Genomic DNA, 16,596 nt, shown 5'->3' on the forward strand with positions numbered 1-16,596 from the left:
AAAGTCTCCACAAACCCTATATAACATAAAGAAAAGGTGAGACAGCACAGTCTCCGCAATATGTGTCTGGTGAACCCACAAAATGTTTTAAACAATGCAGAGTCCAGTTTGCTGCTGATATTAAGAGCTTCAGCTGCTTCGCGAAACTCTTGGAAGCTGAATGCTCTCTTCTTGAGAGCCAAGCATGACACCTGTTTCAGGTCATTCTGATGAGAGAAATCAAACCATTTGTCTAGGTAAGCGAGCGCTCTCTGATAGAAAATTAAAAAGTCCTGTTCGATCGCAGCAGCCTGTGTGGTAGGAACTAGGAAACCTCTGCATGAGCGCACTGGTCTCGAATCCAAAATAACGGTCCTTTGATCGTTGTTCAAGTTTCAGCCTTAGACTGGTCATGAGCTGGAAAAGCTCACAGACAGTTGTGTCATCCCACTCAACTTCAAGCACTGCGTCGTAAAAAAGCTTTAGGCTATTCTGCAGAAACATCAGGTATGACTGACGTCACACACTGCAGCTGCCTCGGCCTTGGACTGTCTGACTAGGCGTGTTCGAGATGGATTTCGGTTTGCCTCGAAAGTAGACGAGATAGACTAGGCAGAATTTCAGAAAATGTGCTTGTATAAAGTGCTGAAGGCATTTCATGTTTATTTTTGGTACACAACATTTCTAGGGGTATTAAGGGGTGCTGAATCCAAATTTGCTGTATACCAAGCTCAAAAATGTCAAATAAGGCCTCAAAATTGAGAAATCCAACATGGCCGCCAGCACCAGGCCCTCTCTCCACAAAAACAGGTGCTAAACCCACAGTTTTTATTCTACTGACATGAAACTTTGCACAGAACATCTGCACCTATGGAGGAAGAGAGTAGGAATATAGCTGGGGTGCAACCATGAGTAACAGGGTGTTTTTGACTGTCTAACTGTAATCTTTGTATAGGTGAGGATAAAAAAATGACATTTATTCAGTGTTTGCAGGAATACGACAGCAATTTGGTAATAACTGTACAGTGTTGGACACCAACATTAGAATCCCCCAAGTCTTAGCTTTCTTCAGGCACCAAGTTTATGCAAGTAGCTCTTATAGATCTGGATATATAAGCATTTTAATGTAAGCATGTTGTTTTAGGCGAATTTTCTAAAAATAAATGGTGGGGCTTAATGAGTTAAGTGTGACTACACAAGGTACAAACCTGAATTAAATGTGCTTTTGTAAGTTTTCTTACATACATCAACAAGGACGTAGTCACACCGTAGATTCAAGAATCCATACTTGGCGCAGAACACCTTGGACAGGCACAACTGAACATGTTTGTGGACAAACGTTTGTGTGAACCTCCAGATAGTGACCAGCACCTGAACCTGAAATCACCCATTCGAAAGAACAAAGCCAAGACATTTGCCTCTTTGTATGAAGTTGTGCAACTTTCCAAGAACAAGCAAAACACCATCAAAGTGGACAGGCAGATTCTACAAAGGCTCATCACAGCTTACAGAGCAGGTCGTAAGGTAGACCTTGACAATATCCTCCAGCATGAGCTCATGCCCATCACGCCATATCTGGCCACAACTAACGGGAGTCTACATTCCACCAACAAGTCTGTGTTAGCAAATATACTGACGAAACAAGTTAAAACCCCTGCAGATCTTACCCTTCAGGGACCCAGCTGCCTGGTCATTGATGGCCAAGCTCTGGTAATGGCACTCGGAAAGCCACCTGACACTACAACATTTGGTGACTATGCCAACAAGTTCACTGACACCGTGTTGAAGATGGGAGCAAAATACCAGAGGGTAGATGTCGTCTTTGACAGATACCATGACCAATCCATCAAAACAGGCACAAGGGTGAAACGCAAACAGCGCCACAGACCAGTACGTCGTGAAATCAAAAACAAGTCTGTTCCACTTCCTGCCGATTGGTCGAGCTTCATGGCCCTTGAAGACAACAAATCAGATATCGCTCAACTACTCTCAAACCACCTGATAGAACACAGCCCGGATGATGAACCTGTAGTTGTAGTATCAGAGAGGTTTGCTGAAGCGACAACTGTCAAGTCAACAGATCCAGATCTTGAAGTCTCCTCTCTGAGTGCTGACCATGAGGAAGCTGATACACGTCTGATTTTCTCATCCAGGCTCCAGTGGAAACAATCGTTGTGTCAGCGCGTGACACAGATGTGCTGCTTCTACTCTTGGCTCACTATGACAGAATCCGATGTACGCATCTCTACATGAAAGCTGGATCTCTACATCTCTACATCCACCTGCAAGACTGTATACTCTAGACTGTTTGTCGTTAACAGAATTGTGAACATAATGCCTATAACAGAGAGAAAAAAAGGAATGAAGGAACAGAATAAATCACTGTAAGGACAATTGTATCATGTGTTCGAATATACTTGTACGGGAGCTGGCTATAATCTTTTAATTATCTTCTACTCTATTCTATTCAGGAAGAGTCACATGGCATGTATCGAAGCATGCAACTGTAAGAAAGTCAACACCTGCCGGAACACTGAGGAAGAGTGTGAATAAGCTGTCACTGTAAGGATTACTGTAACAAGTATTCAAACGTACAGAGGAAGATTCCGGTAAAAAGCGGGAAGGTGGAATAGCTTTCATGTTGAACAACAATTGGTGTGATCCAGGCAACGTGAAAGAGCTTTCAAACCACTGCTCCCCAAACCTGGAGTATATATCCATCAAGTGCCGGCCATTCTTTCTCCCGAGAGAATTAATGTCGGTCATTCTGATCGGAGTGTATATTCCACCACAAGCAAACACAGGCGACGCGCTCTCCAAGCTCCACAACGAGGTAAACAAGCTCCAAGCAGCTAACGTTGACGCTGCTATTGTGGTTGTGGGTGATTTCAATAGCGCTAATCTGAGAAAAGTGCTGCCAAAATTCTACCAGCATGTGACTTCTTCTACCAGAGGCGGGAATATTTTAGACCATTGCTACTCGCAATTTAAGAGCGGTTAAAAATCACATGCTGCCAGTCCTTTCGGCAAGTCAGATCACGACGCCATCTTTCTTGTACCGCAGTATAAACAAAGTCTCAAGCGCATTCTTGTAGTATCGCGAGAGGTGAAGCGCTGGACGGTGGCGTCGGAGGAGACGCTCCAAGCTGCACTAGAATGTACAGACTGGGGGGTGTTCCACGATAACACAGATAATATTAATGACTACACGGAAACAGTGCTGGACTTTGTTTGTACTTTGGTAGAAGAAACAATCCCCTCTACCACAATTAGAGTTTACCCAAACCAAAAGCCCTGGGTAGACAAATCCGTCCGTGAAGCTCTGAAGGTGCGCACCTCAGCATACAACGCCAGGCTTGTGACAACATGGCAACAACAACATGGCAACATGAATGACCACAAGGTGGTGAGATACAATGTTAGGAGGACAGTAATAGAAGCAAAAAGGCGCTACAGGGATTCAATTGAACTTCAATATGAACAGGCTGACTCTAGAGCTATGTGGCAGGGCCTCAGAACGATGACAGATTACAAAGGCACCTCCCTCAAACTGAACAGTGACATCCAACTGGCAAATGATCTCAATACCTTCTAAGCGAGGTTTGAGGCTGGGAATAACAGCACCAGCCTACAAACCACTGCAATGGAGGAGGGGGGGGGGGGGCACTGCTGATGGAGACTCAGTGTTCAGGATAACAGAACATGAGGTGAGGAGGACGTTTAAGAAAGTGAATATCAGGAAGGCAGCAGGTCCGGACGGTATCCCCGGCCGCGTCCTAAAAGTCTGTGCCGACCAACTGGCCCCGGTATTCACTGACATATTTAACCTGTCCTTAGAACAGGCTGTCATCCCCACCTGTCTGAAGAAGTCCACCATTATCCCTGTACTCAAAAAATCCAAGCCAGCTTGCCTCAACGACTACCGCCCTGTAGCTCTCACCTCCATAGCCATGAAGTGCTTTGAGAAGCTAGTGAAGGGTTACATCTGTTCCTCCCTCCCCATCAACCTGGACCCCCTGCAATTTGCATACCGCCCCAACAGGTCCACGGAGGACGCCATAGCCCATGTGCTGCACACAGCAGCATCACACCTGGACAAGAGGCAGGGGAACTATGTGAGAATGCTATTCATCGACTACAGCTCAGCATTCAATACCATAGTCCCCTCCAAACTCATAGCCAAGCTCAGGGACCTGGGCTTGAACTATGACCTCTGCCAGTGGGTCTTGGACTTCCTGACAGGCAGACCCCAGGTGGTGAGAGCAGGCAACTGCACCTCCTCATCCAGCACTCTCAACATAGGGGCCCCCCAGGGCTGTGTCCTGAGTCCCCTCCTCCACTCCCTGTACACACATGACTGTGTGGCACAGCGGAACAACAACACAATCATCAAATTTGCTCACGACACAGTAGTGGTGGGCCTGATCTCTGCAAACGATGAGAGGGCCTACCTGGAAGAGGTTAAGGTTCTAGCGGGATGGTGTCAAGAGAACAGCCTCTCCCTGAACATCAGCAAAACAAAGGAGATGATTGTGGACTTTAGGAGGTCGGGGTCAGGGACTACAGCCCCCATAGCATCGACGGGGCACCGGTTGAGAGAGTGAACAGTTTTAAGTACCTCGGAGTCCACATATCCGAGGACTTGACATGGACCACACACATTGACAGTGTTATCAAGAAGGCACGACAACGCCTCTACTTCCATAGGCGCTTAAGGAAGTTCAACGTGAGTCAGAAGATCCTCAAGAACTTCTACTCATGCACAATAGAGAGCATCCTGACTGGCAATATCACCTCCTGGTTTGGGAATAGCACTGCACAAGACCGCAGCAGACTACAGAGAGTGGCCCGTTCAGCCGAACGCACAATTGAAGGTGGGCTTCCCACTCTCTAAGACATTTACAACAAGCGGTGCATGGGCAAGGCTAAGAGAATAATCAAAGACTCCAGCCACTCAAACAACTGCCTCTTTGAACTGCTGCGATCAGGCAAGCGATACCGGAGTCTCCATGGCAAGCACAGAGAGACTCAGAAGGTGCTTCTATCCCCAGGCCATCAGGATGCTCAATGAATGAACAATGAACAATAAGCAAACCATCAACACACCCACAGTGCACATACACTCACTTAAATAAACAACACACTGTATCACCCACTTTACCACTTTAGACACAATTTACACTTTATATTTATATTATTGGTAAGGAAATTGCACATCATTCTCATTCCTTATTGCACCTCACCACTACAAGGTGGCACCACAAGCTAAGCTATACCTCACCATTTTTGTACCAGCTGTACATACTGTATATATAGAAACACTGAACAATTTTGTTGTTTACACTTGTTTACGTACTTGACTTCTTGACTTTCTATTTTATACTTATTATACTTATTTTATACTATCTTGTTATTATCTAGCACACTCTCAGGAGCAACACAGAAAGAAACATTTCATGCAAAGTATTCTGTATTCTGTATGATAACTAATAAAGAAACTTGAACCTTCACTTATATTGATATAGTAAAATAATATTTTTATTTTATTATATTATAATCTATTCTATTCTATTCTGGAAAAGTGGCATTGGATGAATCATGCAACTGCAAGACACCTGTGACACCTGCCTGAATACGATTGATGACTGACAATAAATTACTGTACCTAAGCTACTGTACGCATATTAAGGACTATCTAATTTGCATAAATTACATGTTGATTAAAAAAAATCAAGAGAAAAGAGTTTGATGAATAAATCCATGGCCTGGGATCATCCTGCTTTTCTTTCTTATTTGGTTGATGAGTTATGCATCAATAACGACCACCGTTTCTGCTATAAATATGAGTTTCAAGCAACATTTTCACAACTGATCTAAAATCAGGATATGATTTTAAATTCCTCATGTATGCAAACATATAAAAACACATTTCATTCATGTTTCTACCTTGTTTAGTCAAAAAGATATGCCCTTAAATAGATTTCAGCCTAGCGCTGGCGGCCATGTTGGATTTCTCAATTTTGAGGCCTTATTTGACATTTTTGAGCTTGGTATACAGCAGATTTTGATTCAGCACCCCTTAATACCCCTAGAAATGTTGTGTACCAAAAATAAACACGAAATGCCTTCAGGGTTATGATTTTCTGAAAATTGACCCTGTCTAAGAGTAGCCGAGTGAAGCCGGGGGAGGAGTTAAAAAGGCGGACACTTCAGATTTCTCGCCTAGTCTCGCATGGCAGATAGGCTTTCACGTCACCACACACACATTACACACCTGTCCAGCTCATTATAATGCGATGGCCGTGTGCAAAATTAGATCAGATTCAAATGTACAGCACACCATATACTGCTATAGTGGAATATACTATTCATATACCATAATGTATACCATCTTGTTGCGCGCTCCTGGACGCACGCACACACAACACACTGCTGAATAATTCTGTTTTGCATCAATATATATATGTATACTGTGTATATTGAGGCAAAACAGAATTATATATACAGTATTGAGGCAAAACAGACGACGCATGTGTGTATGTGTGTGTCTGACAGCTTGAAGTTTATCATGATGATAATGCATAACATAATAAAGTTTTCAATCAATCAATCAAACGTCTCATAACTCCCTGGCTGTCACGTGGCTGGTGACTGACAACTTTTCTGAGCCAATAGGCGCTTTGCGCGACCGTAGCAAGTCGCTTCCCAGCCGGGAGCAGCCGGGTGAGAGGTAAGGCGTGTTTGAGATGGGATAGGCGGACGCAGATCTGCGCAGGTTTTACTACGGCCTCGCCAAGCGCGTTGCATGACGGTTAGAATGTTGTCCGACTTGCTCTGAAAATCTGACGAGGCGAGGCGCGGAACTCTCGCGGGAGCGAGCCACGCACAGCCTTCAGAGCGAGGCTCCACAGTACCTCTCACTTGGCTGCTCCCGGCTGGGAAGAGACTTGCTACGGTCGCGCAAAGCGCCTATTGGCTCAGAAAAGTTGTCAGTCACCAGCCACGTGACAGCCAGGGAGTTATGAGACGTTTGATTGATTGATTGATTGAAAACTTTATTATGTTATGCGTTATCATCATATCATCATGAAAAACTTCAAGCTGTCAGACACACACATGCGTCGTCTGTTTTGCCTCAATACTGTATATATACATACATACTGTACATTTGAATCTGATCTAATTTTGCACACGGCCATCGCATTATAATGAGCTGGACAGGTGTGTAATGTGTGTGTGGTGAGGTGAAAGCGTATCTGCCATGCGAGACTAGGCGAGAGGCTCTCGTGAAATCGGCAGTGTCCGCCTTTTTAACTCCTCCCCCGGCTTCACTCGGCTACTCTCGTCTACTAGTCGAGGCAAACCCAAATCCATCTCGAACACGCCTGTACCGCTCCAAGTGTATCATCAAGGACCAGTCTCACCCAGCACATCACCTCTTTCAGCTCCTTCCCCCAGGGAGGAGATACCGGTCCATACATGCCAAGAGTTCAAGATTTAAGAACAGCTTTGGACTTGGAGCGGTGGAGGCAGCGGGAGGTGAAGACGGAGGTGATGTTTGATAGAGGAGTCCCGACAATCCTGCCTGCCTCCTTCACCACCCTCTGTAGAGCCTCTTGCTCTGCCTTTGTGCAGCTGGAGAACCACACATACTTCACACAGACTGTCTGTACAATACTGCTGTAGGCCTATAATACTTATGTAAATAAGTAAGGCAATTGAAATATATCTGCAGTACAGCTCAATACACACAATTGTTAAGGGGATGCAGACCAGAGAAAGACTTCCGTCTTGTTTACATCAGGGTCCCCCATTTTCAATTCATCATAAATGTACAGTTCCCTCCCCCTTGTATATATTTACTGTATGTCACAAATGTAACAGTACTGCATGGTCTGCATCCCCTTAACAATTGTGTGTATTGAGCTGTACTGCATTCTGCAATCTGTTAAAGTTTTCAATCAATCAATCAATCAATCAATCTGGGCCTGTGACAGTCACTGTATCACACCTCTCACACCTATCCCACCTATCACACCTATCACACCGATCCCACCTATCACACCGATCCCACCTATCACACCCATCACACCGATCCCACCTATCACACCTATCACACCGATCCCACCTATCACACCTCTATACCCATTCTGCAATCTGTTAATAAAGTTTTCAATCAATCAATAAATCCGGGCCTGTGACGTCACTGTACCCATTCTGCAATCTGTTAATAAAGTTTTCAATCAATCAATCAATCAATCGGTCACTGTACCCATTCTACAATCTGTTAATCAATCAATCGGTCACTGTACCCATTCTACAATCTGTTAAAGTTTTCAATCAATCAATCGGTCACTGTACCCATTCTACAATCTGTTAATAAAGTTTTCAATCAATCAATCAATCGGTCACTGTACCCATTCTGCAATCTGTTAATAAAGTTTTCAATCAATCAATCAATCAATCAATCATTCGGTCACTTTACCCATTCTGCAATCTGTTAATAAAGTTTTCAATCAATCAATCAATCGGTCACTGTACCCATTCTACAATCTGTTAATAAAGTTTTCAATCAATCAATCAGGGCCTGTGGCGGTCACGTGTACCCATTCTGCAATCTGTTAATAAAGTTTTCAATCAATCAATCAATCCCACAGTGCAACGTGACCCAAATCAGCCAATGCCCGCAGTGCAACACTCCAATTCAGCCATTGGGTGGGACGGTCACGTGACCCAAATCAGCCAATGGAAGCGAGGGGTCTGTAACCGCCGGGGCCTCTAAGCGCCGCTACTGTGGTGGTTCTGGGGTTCTGCAGCTGGAAGCATCTCGACAGGTGGGCACCCAGAGCGCAACCTGTGTAACATTAAGTTACACAGTACTGGGCACCCAAGTGGCGAACCATGTAACGTGCTGCGTCGCGAAGCGGCCGACCCGGGTTCGATTCCCGGACCCGGCGTCCTTTGCCGAATATCTTCCCCCCGCTCTGTCTCCCGTTCTTCCTCTCTCTCTACCGGACTGCCCGGTAGTACAAACAAATAAAAAAAATCAACCAAAAAAACATAATTAAAAAAATAAGTTACACAGTACTGCAATCGTTAGATAGCGCGAGTCGCGACCCGTGTAACGTTAAGTAACTTGTGTTCCGCGGGGAAAGACCGTTCATCACTGCATACAACTTGGTTTAATCCAAATATCCATTCAGAAACTTTGTATTATGAAATAATTCTGTGATGTCTGTCCGACTATTTCCCTATGCCTTGTTTGGTGCGAGTTCAGCTGACAATGTTGACACGCCCACTACGCAAAGCGTGCGCTCACACACACACCCCCGGTCATGCATCCACTCAACTCATGGAAAATACAGCATCAGGCTAAAAGTATCTCTACTAATAAAATGGAGTATTGACCCGTTTTTAACAGCCGAGTATTGGGTGGGACATTCTGATTTAAGAACTTTCTAAATAAAATAAAGTCCCAAAATAGTTAATTTATCTGACTGCTTGTATTAATTGATCAAAAAGTAGCCATGTGCAGTATAGTTATATAAAAGAATAATAAAGCAATGTTGATTCTGTTCTTAATAAGTCTTGCAAAATAGAGTATCGATAAAGTACCAAACCGTTAAGCAGTATCGATAAGAGTAGTAGTATCGATAAAATCCTAACGATACCCATCCCTAATCAACACTGTTAATATACTGTTATCAATGAAAGAAGAAATGTTTGCAGCTGTGGTAATACTTCAGTTGGTTCATTATAAAAGATAAACCTGAAAACAAAAGCACTTAAATGTTAAATAAAAGGACCACAGTAATGAGGCAGGAGGAACATATTTGTTTGCACTAGAATGGTAAAATTCTTATTTAAAAAAAAGTGCCCCTAAAAAAGATTCTGTGCCCCTACATTTTTTATTTAGGGGCACTTGTGCCCCTGGTCTACAGGATAAGAGTGGAGGAGGACCTGGGATTGAGAGGAGACCCAGAAGATTTGGTGAGGGAGAGGATGCCGGAGAACTGGGCAGGCCACTTACAGATTTACACAGAACAGTGAAAGGGTGGGGCTCGCAGTCTACATTGCCGCCCTGTGTGTCACCCAGAGCAGATGGCTGTCAAATGGGGTGTCAGTTTTCACATCGGAAGTAGTGGCCTTATTATGGGCAGTACATTGGGTGGAAGAAGTGAGGCCGCAGCAGGTGGTTATCTGCTCAGACTCGGCGGCTGCACTGATGGCTCTGCAGGGTGGGAGGTCACAGGTTAGGCTAGATCTCATCTGCGAACTGCACTTTATAGAGTAGATCGGGCAGGAATCGAAGTGGGGTTCATATGGGTTCCAGCCCATGTGGGGGTGGAGGGCAACAAGGCTGCTGATTTGGCAGCCAAAGAGGCCCTGAGGAGGGAGGAGGTGGATGTGGGCTTAGCCTTGGGGGTCTCAGAATACCACAGTAAAATAAAGGAGGAGATAACCAGGAGGTGGCAGAAGGAATGGGAGGGAGAAAAAGGAGGACGGTTTTATTACAGTTTACAGAATAATGTTAGGGGAGGGAACGTCACTCTGGGGAACAACAGAAGGGAACAGGTGATAATGACCAGGTTAAGGTTTGGACACTGGACTAGCAGGGGGCCTGGCTCGCATCGGGAAGCATGAAAATGGACTGTGTGAATGTGGGGCAGAAGAAACGGTGCAACATGTGATTATGGAATGTGCCAAATACACAACGAAGAGGAGTGTGCTGTTCACTGCAGTATTGGATGAATATATGAGGAATATACTAAAACCTGAGGTGCAGTGGTGAAAGCTGTCATGGAGTTTCTTGTGGACACAGGCCTGCATCATAAGGTGTAAGGCCACAGTATTGTGCAGTACCTAACACAGTGTGAGGCAGCAATACGCCGACAGGTGTCTAGACTCAGACTGCCGGAGAGCCAGAAGAAGAAGTTAACGTTGTTGTAACGTTAATGCTAACCACGGGACTAGGGAGACCGCAACACGACAAACAGTACTGCATCAGTACTGTGTCATGTATGTCATAAATGTCTTGATTAATTTAAAATTTTGATGTAAACAAGACAAAAGTATTTTTCTGGTCTGCATCCCCTTAACAATTGTTTGTATTGAGCCGTACTGTATCCATTCTGCAATCTGTTAATAAAGTGTTCAATCAATTAATCAAACCACTGTTAGCCATATTTCAGGAAAGGTAAACATTAGTCTGTCTGCTCAAATGACGCAACCAGGTTAGTCGCAAATGCAAGTGAAACGCTTGCAACGTCAAGCCCTGCATCATATGACGACTGAATTAATTTGACCTTTGTTCTCGACCAAAGGCTGCCTTTCTGTTCCCAAAGACGTTTCAAAAGAACTGGAGAAACGTGCCATAGCTCCTTCCTCACCTCAACACGAGCTGTTGTAACTACTGTTTGGGGTTGGGGAGGGGTGCACTTTACAACATAGGAAACATTTTTAGCAACAAGCATGCATCACAATAATCGTTTTATGTTGATTATCTTGATTTCATGATCGTGGGAAGCCAAAATCATGAATTCAATTTGATTAATCAAGCAGCCCTATCGTCAGGTGGTGAGGATAGGACCCAACACCTAAGCCCCTCTCTGACACTTAACACAGGAGCCCCTGAGAACTGTGTCCTGACATCCTCCTCTACTCCCTGTACACCCACAATTGTGTAGCCACTGTTGTGGAATATTTTAAATTAACAGTGAAACTGTAGAAATCCAGATAGAAGTTTATTTCTGTGGCCACAGAAAGTATCCTCAGTTTACAATCAGAGACAAGTGTAACACAAGTGTCTGACCAGAAAGTGAGAAAGAGCTCTGGTCAGACTTAGAATTAAATACACTGGAATGACAAAAGAAAAAAAATATGACAAAATGGAAAACAAAGATGGGTTTAGGGGTTTTGTCTTATCTGACACAAGATTTATATGAAACAAAAGACAACAAAGAAAAAGTACAAGATGACATATTCTGAAAATATGACATAACTAAGACAAACTGTCCTGGGCCTTGGTCGTTGTTTAAAGAACACTGTTAAGACTGTCGCCCTAGTGTCTGATAAACTGTATACTAGTTAACTATATTAACTAGTCAAGGCTGTACAGAGAATATGTATTTAACAGAGCTATAAACATGCAATCTAGAGTATTAATAGGCCCAGTAAGCTGTAAAAATTGTATAGGATGAAACATATATTTTCCATAACACCACGCATAGCTCCAACATGATAATTAAGTTTGCCAATGACAACAGTGATCGCTGACAGACCCCCCACTCTACCTACTCTAGAACTCTGAATTATGTTACCTATATGCAAGGCTCTGTTGCCTATATTCATCTTTAGAAAAATATTTATTAGGGTGCAAAATAATCACTAACGTTTCAAAACAAACGTGACTTCATCAGGGTTCCATACCATATGAACTCTGTCGTTGTCTATACTCAATCCATACTTATCCACTGCCTGCGATTGTCTAACACTGTAGTCATACCTACATTAATTATACCCATATCCATATAACACAATGGAGTGGTTGAAACCCTTTGGTCAACAGGAGGGTGGTTCATATAGTTACCCTTAGTAGCCTCCATACAGCATATTTGATTTAGCCATCTGCAGCTTTAAAAGCAACATACACAAGATTAGATTAGATTAAATGCATTCATCCCCAGAATCCTGGTTGAGAACCACTGGAATAATACATGAAAGCCAATTCCAAATCCTGTTTTGAAGCTCCAGATACTAGCAAAGAGGGTCTGGTTCCAGTGATAGCCACCTCATAATCATTCTGTGCCTTCCCAAAAAAAATGCATGGGGTTCCTATTGAGTATACTGCTTAGTAAAAGTACACAGGGTTCCTATTGTGTATAATGTTCTTCTTTTCAAGTCTACTCTCCACTTAAACTGAACAACTAAATGGTTGCCCTCCAGTATGAGTTCTCATGTGGCTATTGAGACTTCCTTTCAGACTGAAAACCTTTCCACAGGTTTCTCTCCAGTATGAGTTACCATATGGCTATTCAGACGTGCTTTCCGACTGAAAACCTTTCCACAAACTGAACAACTAAATGGTTTCTCTCCAGTATGAGTTCTCATGTGGCTATTCAGACTTCCTTTCTGGCTGAATCCTTTCCCACAAACTGAACAACTAAATGGTTTCGCTCCAGTATGAGTTCTCATGTGGCTATTCAGTTCTCCTTTCTGGCTGAATCCTTTCCCACAAACTGAACAACTAAATGATTTCTCTCCAGTATGAGTTATCATGTGGCTATTCAGATGTCCTTTCTGGCTGAATCCTTTCCCACAAACTGAACAACTAAATGGTTTCTCTCCAGTATGAGTTCTCATGTGGCTATTCAGATCTCCTTTATTACTGGAATCCTTTCCACAAACTGAACAACTAAATGGTTTCTCTCCAGTATGAGTTTTCATGTGGCTATTCAGATTTTGTTTCAGGCCGAATCCTTTCCCACAAACTGAACAACTAAATGGTTTCTCTTCAGTATGAGTTATCATGTGGCTATTCAGATGTGCTTTACGGCTGAATCCTTTCCCACAAACTGAACAACTAAATGGTTTCTCTCCAGTATGAGTTCTCATGTGGCTGTTCAGATGTGTTTTATTGCTGAATCCTTTCCCACAAACTGAACAACTAAATGGTTTCTCTCCAGTATGAGTTCTCATGTGGCTGTTCAGATGTGTTTTACGACTGAATCCTTTCCCACAAACTGAACAACTAAATGATTTCTCTCCAGTATGAGTTCTCATGTGGCTATTCAGACTTCCTCTCTGGCTGAATCCTTTCCCACAAACTGAACAACTAAATGGTTTCTCTCCAGTATGAGTTATCATGTGTCTCTTCAGTTCTCCTTTCTGACTGAAAACCTTTCCACAAACTGAACAACTAAATGGTTTCTCTCCAGTATGAGTTATCATGTGTCTCTTCAGATCTCCTTTCTGACTGAAAACCTTTCCACAAACTGAACAACTAAATGGTTTCTCTCCAGTATGAGTTCTCATGTGGCAATTCAGATGTCCTTTCTGACTGAAAACCTTTCCACAAACTGAACAACTAAATGGTTTCGCTCCAGTATGAGTTCTCATGTGTGTCTTCAGATCTCCCTTCTTGCTGAACCCTTTTCCACAAACTGAACAACTAAATGATTTATCTCCAGTATGAGTTCTCATGTGTGTCTTCAGATCTTCCTTCTTGCTGAACCCAGGCCTGCTGTTGGAAAAACTTTCAATTTTCTTTGTCTTCTTTGGTTTCAGAGTCATCAAACTTGGTCCTCCACTCTCATTCCAGTCATCGCCGTCATCCGTCTCAGAACGGTCATCACTGTCTTCAGTCTCAGTTCCAGAACGGTCATCATCATACAGCCCTTGATGTAGTTCATCTTTCATCTTTAGGAGCTCTGAGTCCTGGGTTTGGCTGAGCTGTGAGGACTGAGGTTTCTCTTCATCATGTTCACTCTTCAAAGGGACAGAAGTGGATGTCGACTTTATGATATCAGCCTCCTCCAGACCTTGAAGCTGCTCTCCCTCCTGTTCCTCTTTAATCTGTAGCGGCTGTGGGTCCTGGGTTTGGTTAAACCACAAGGACTGAGGTTTCTCTTCATCATGTTCACTCTTCACAGAGACAGGACTATATGTCAACTTTATGATATCAGCCTCCTCTAGATCTTGAAATGGTTCCTCCTGTTCCTCTTTCATCTGTAGGGACTCTGGGTCCTGGGTTTGGTTAAACCATGAGGACTGAGGTTTCTCTTCATCATGTTCACTCTTCACAGGGACAGGACTGAATGTGAACTTTATGACATCAGCCTCCTCCAGACCTTGAAGCTGCTCTCCCTCCTGACTGCTCCAGAGTTCCTCCTGTTCCTCTTTCATCTGTAGGGGCTGTGGGTCCTCCTGGTCCAGACTGGGGCTCCTCTCCTGCTGCTGAGGGGGAACCTCCTCTTCACAGATAAACTGCAGTAAGGCAATGGAGTCTAGAAAGAAGGGCATACAATTATTTAAAAGTAATTTGTTGAAAGTAACAATGGGACATTTCACACTACACTCGTACCAGGAAAGTAACATGTTGAACCAATATATGGGGATAGACAGATCCTATAGCCAATATCGCTACCAGGTCAACATTAGCTACATTTGATGGATCAGTATCAACTACAGGTGGTCTGATCTAGAGCCCAACCGATTATGCGGTCAGCCGATATTGGCCGATCACAGACATATTGGCGTATATGTTGGCCAATAAGATCTGATATGAAAACGTTTTTACAGAACTGAATGCAGAAAAGGATTGCTTATTGCTTAGAAATGGTGTCATCACTTAGTTTGACCAGCAGAGCGCACGCTGACTCCATTGTTTACAATACTCTCAGTCAGCAGACTAAGCACTGTCCACAGCACATGTGGCAGAGTAGCATCACAGCTGAGCAGAGCAGACTGTGGTGTGGAGTCAAGCAGTGTCTGCACTGTAAGTTGCTAAATGGTTTGTGAAATACATGGCTAGAAAGTTAATATACAATGACCCATCATTTTCCCTTTTCAATATAACTCCAATATAACCCTGACAAACGCCATGTCACTCATGCACTTGTCCTAATAAACTAACCTACACTGTAGCACTCAACACTTTGATGAACATTGTTGCTCAGCTGATAGAGTTGTGCCCTTCCTGATGGCTTGTCGTACAGAACTTGTAAGTCGCTTTGGATAAAAGCGTCAGCTAAATGACTAAATGTAAAATGTAAATGTCATGCTTATCACATCCGTTTGCTATGTTAGTGAGGTAGTTAACGTCAGCCAGATAATAGTTTGTCAGTAACCTAGCAGATTGAAAGGTGAGCATCAGAGCATCTCTTCCCATTCATTCTGCAGCTCAGCAGACAATGATGTGGTGGTGGATTGAGTCTGTTGAGTGTTCACTTCACGCTATGTTGTTACCTAGTTGGTGAGATGCAATGCTGGAAACTAAAATCGGCTAAAATTAAATAGCCTATGCGATGAACGAAACAATAATTCCATTTTCAGTTTCATTGTTGCGCCGCTCAGATGTGAAACTTATTTTTCTTTTTTTTTGAGCCTGCACGCTCTGGCCACAATAACGACAAACAGGTATACGAGGAAGAGAGAGAGATGGCGAAACAAGCTAAGCTTAGTAAATATTTCATGAAACCAAGCACAAGCAGGTCTAATAATGACAACGAAGATGAGTCTTCTGAACTTGAAGTCACAGAGACCGCTGACGCTGATGCCGTGGTGGCTCCCGCGGAAAAGAAACAAAAATGTCGAGCGTACTTTTACTATTAATTTATTGATTGAACCACAAAGAGCATCCCCAGTCTGCTGCTACCGTTGCGAGCCTCGCCTGTTCCAATGGGGATCTATTAAAGTCGAACCAGCAACTAAAGTCGCTGTTCTCGCAGCCGTCGCAGGTACAAAACGGATAGGCACAACGAGAGACGGGGTGAGTGAGTGTTGACATTTTTAATCATATGCAACTGTTGGTTGACTGCCGTGTCACATAGTAATGCATATTATTGATTATAACTAAATGTAGGCTATAACCTTTATTAACCTATAATGAAATTAACA

This window comes from Notolepis coatsorum (genome assembly GCF_963971535.1).
Source record: "Notolepis coatsorum genome assembly, chromosome: 19".
Lineage (NCBI taxonomy): Eukaryota > Metazoa > Chordata > Actinopteri > Aulopiformes > Paralepididae > Notolepis > Notolepis coatsorum.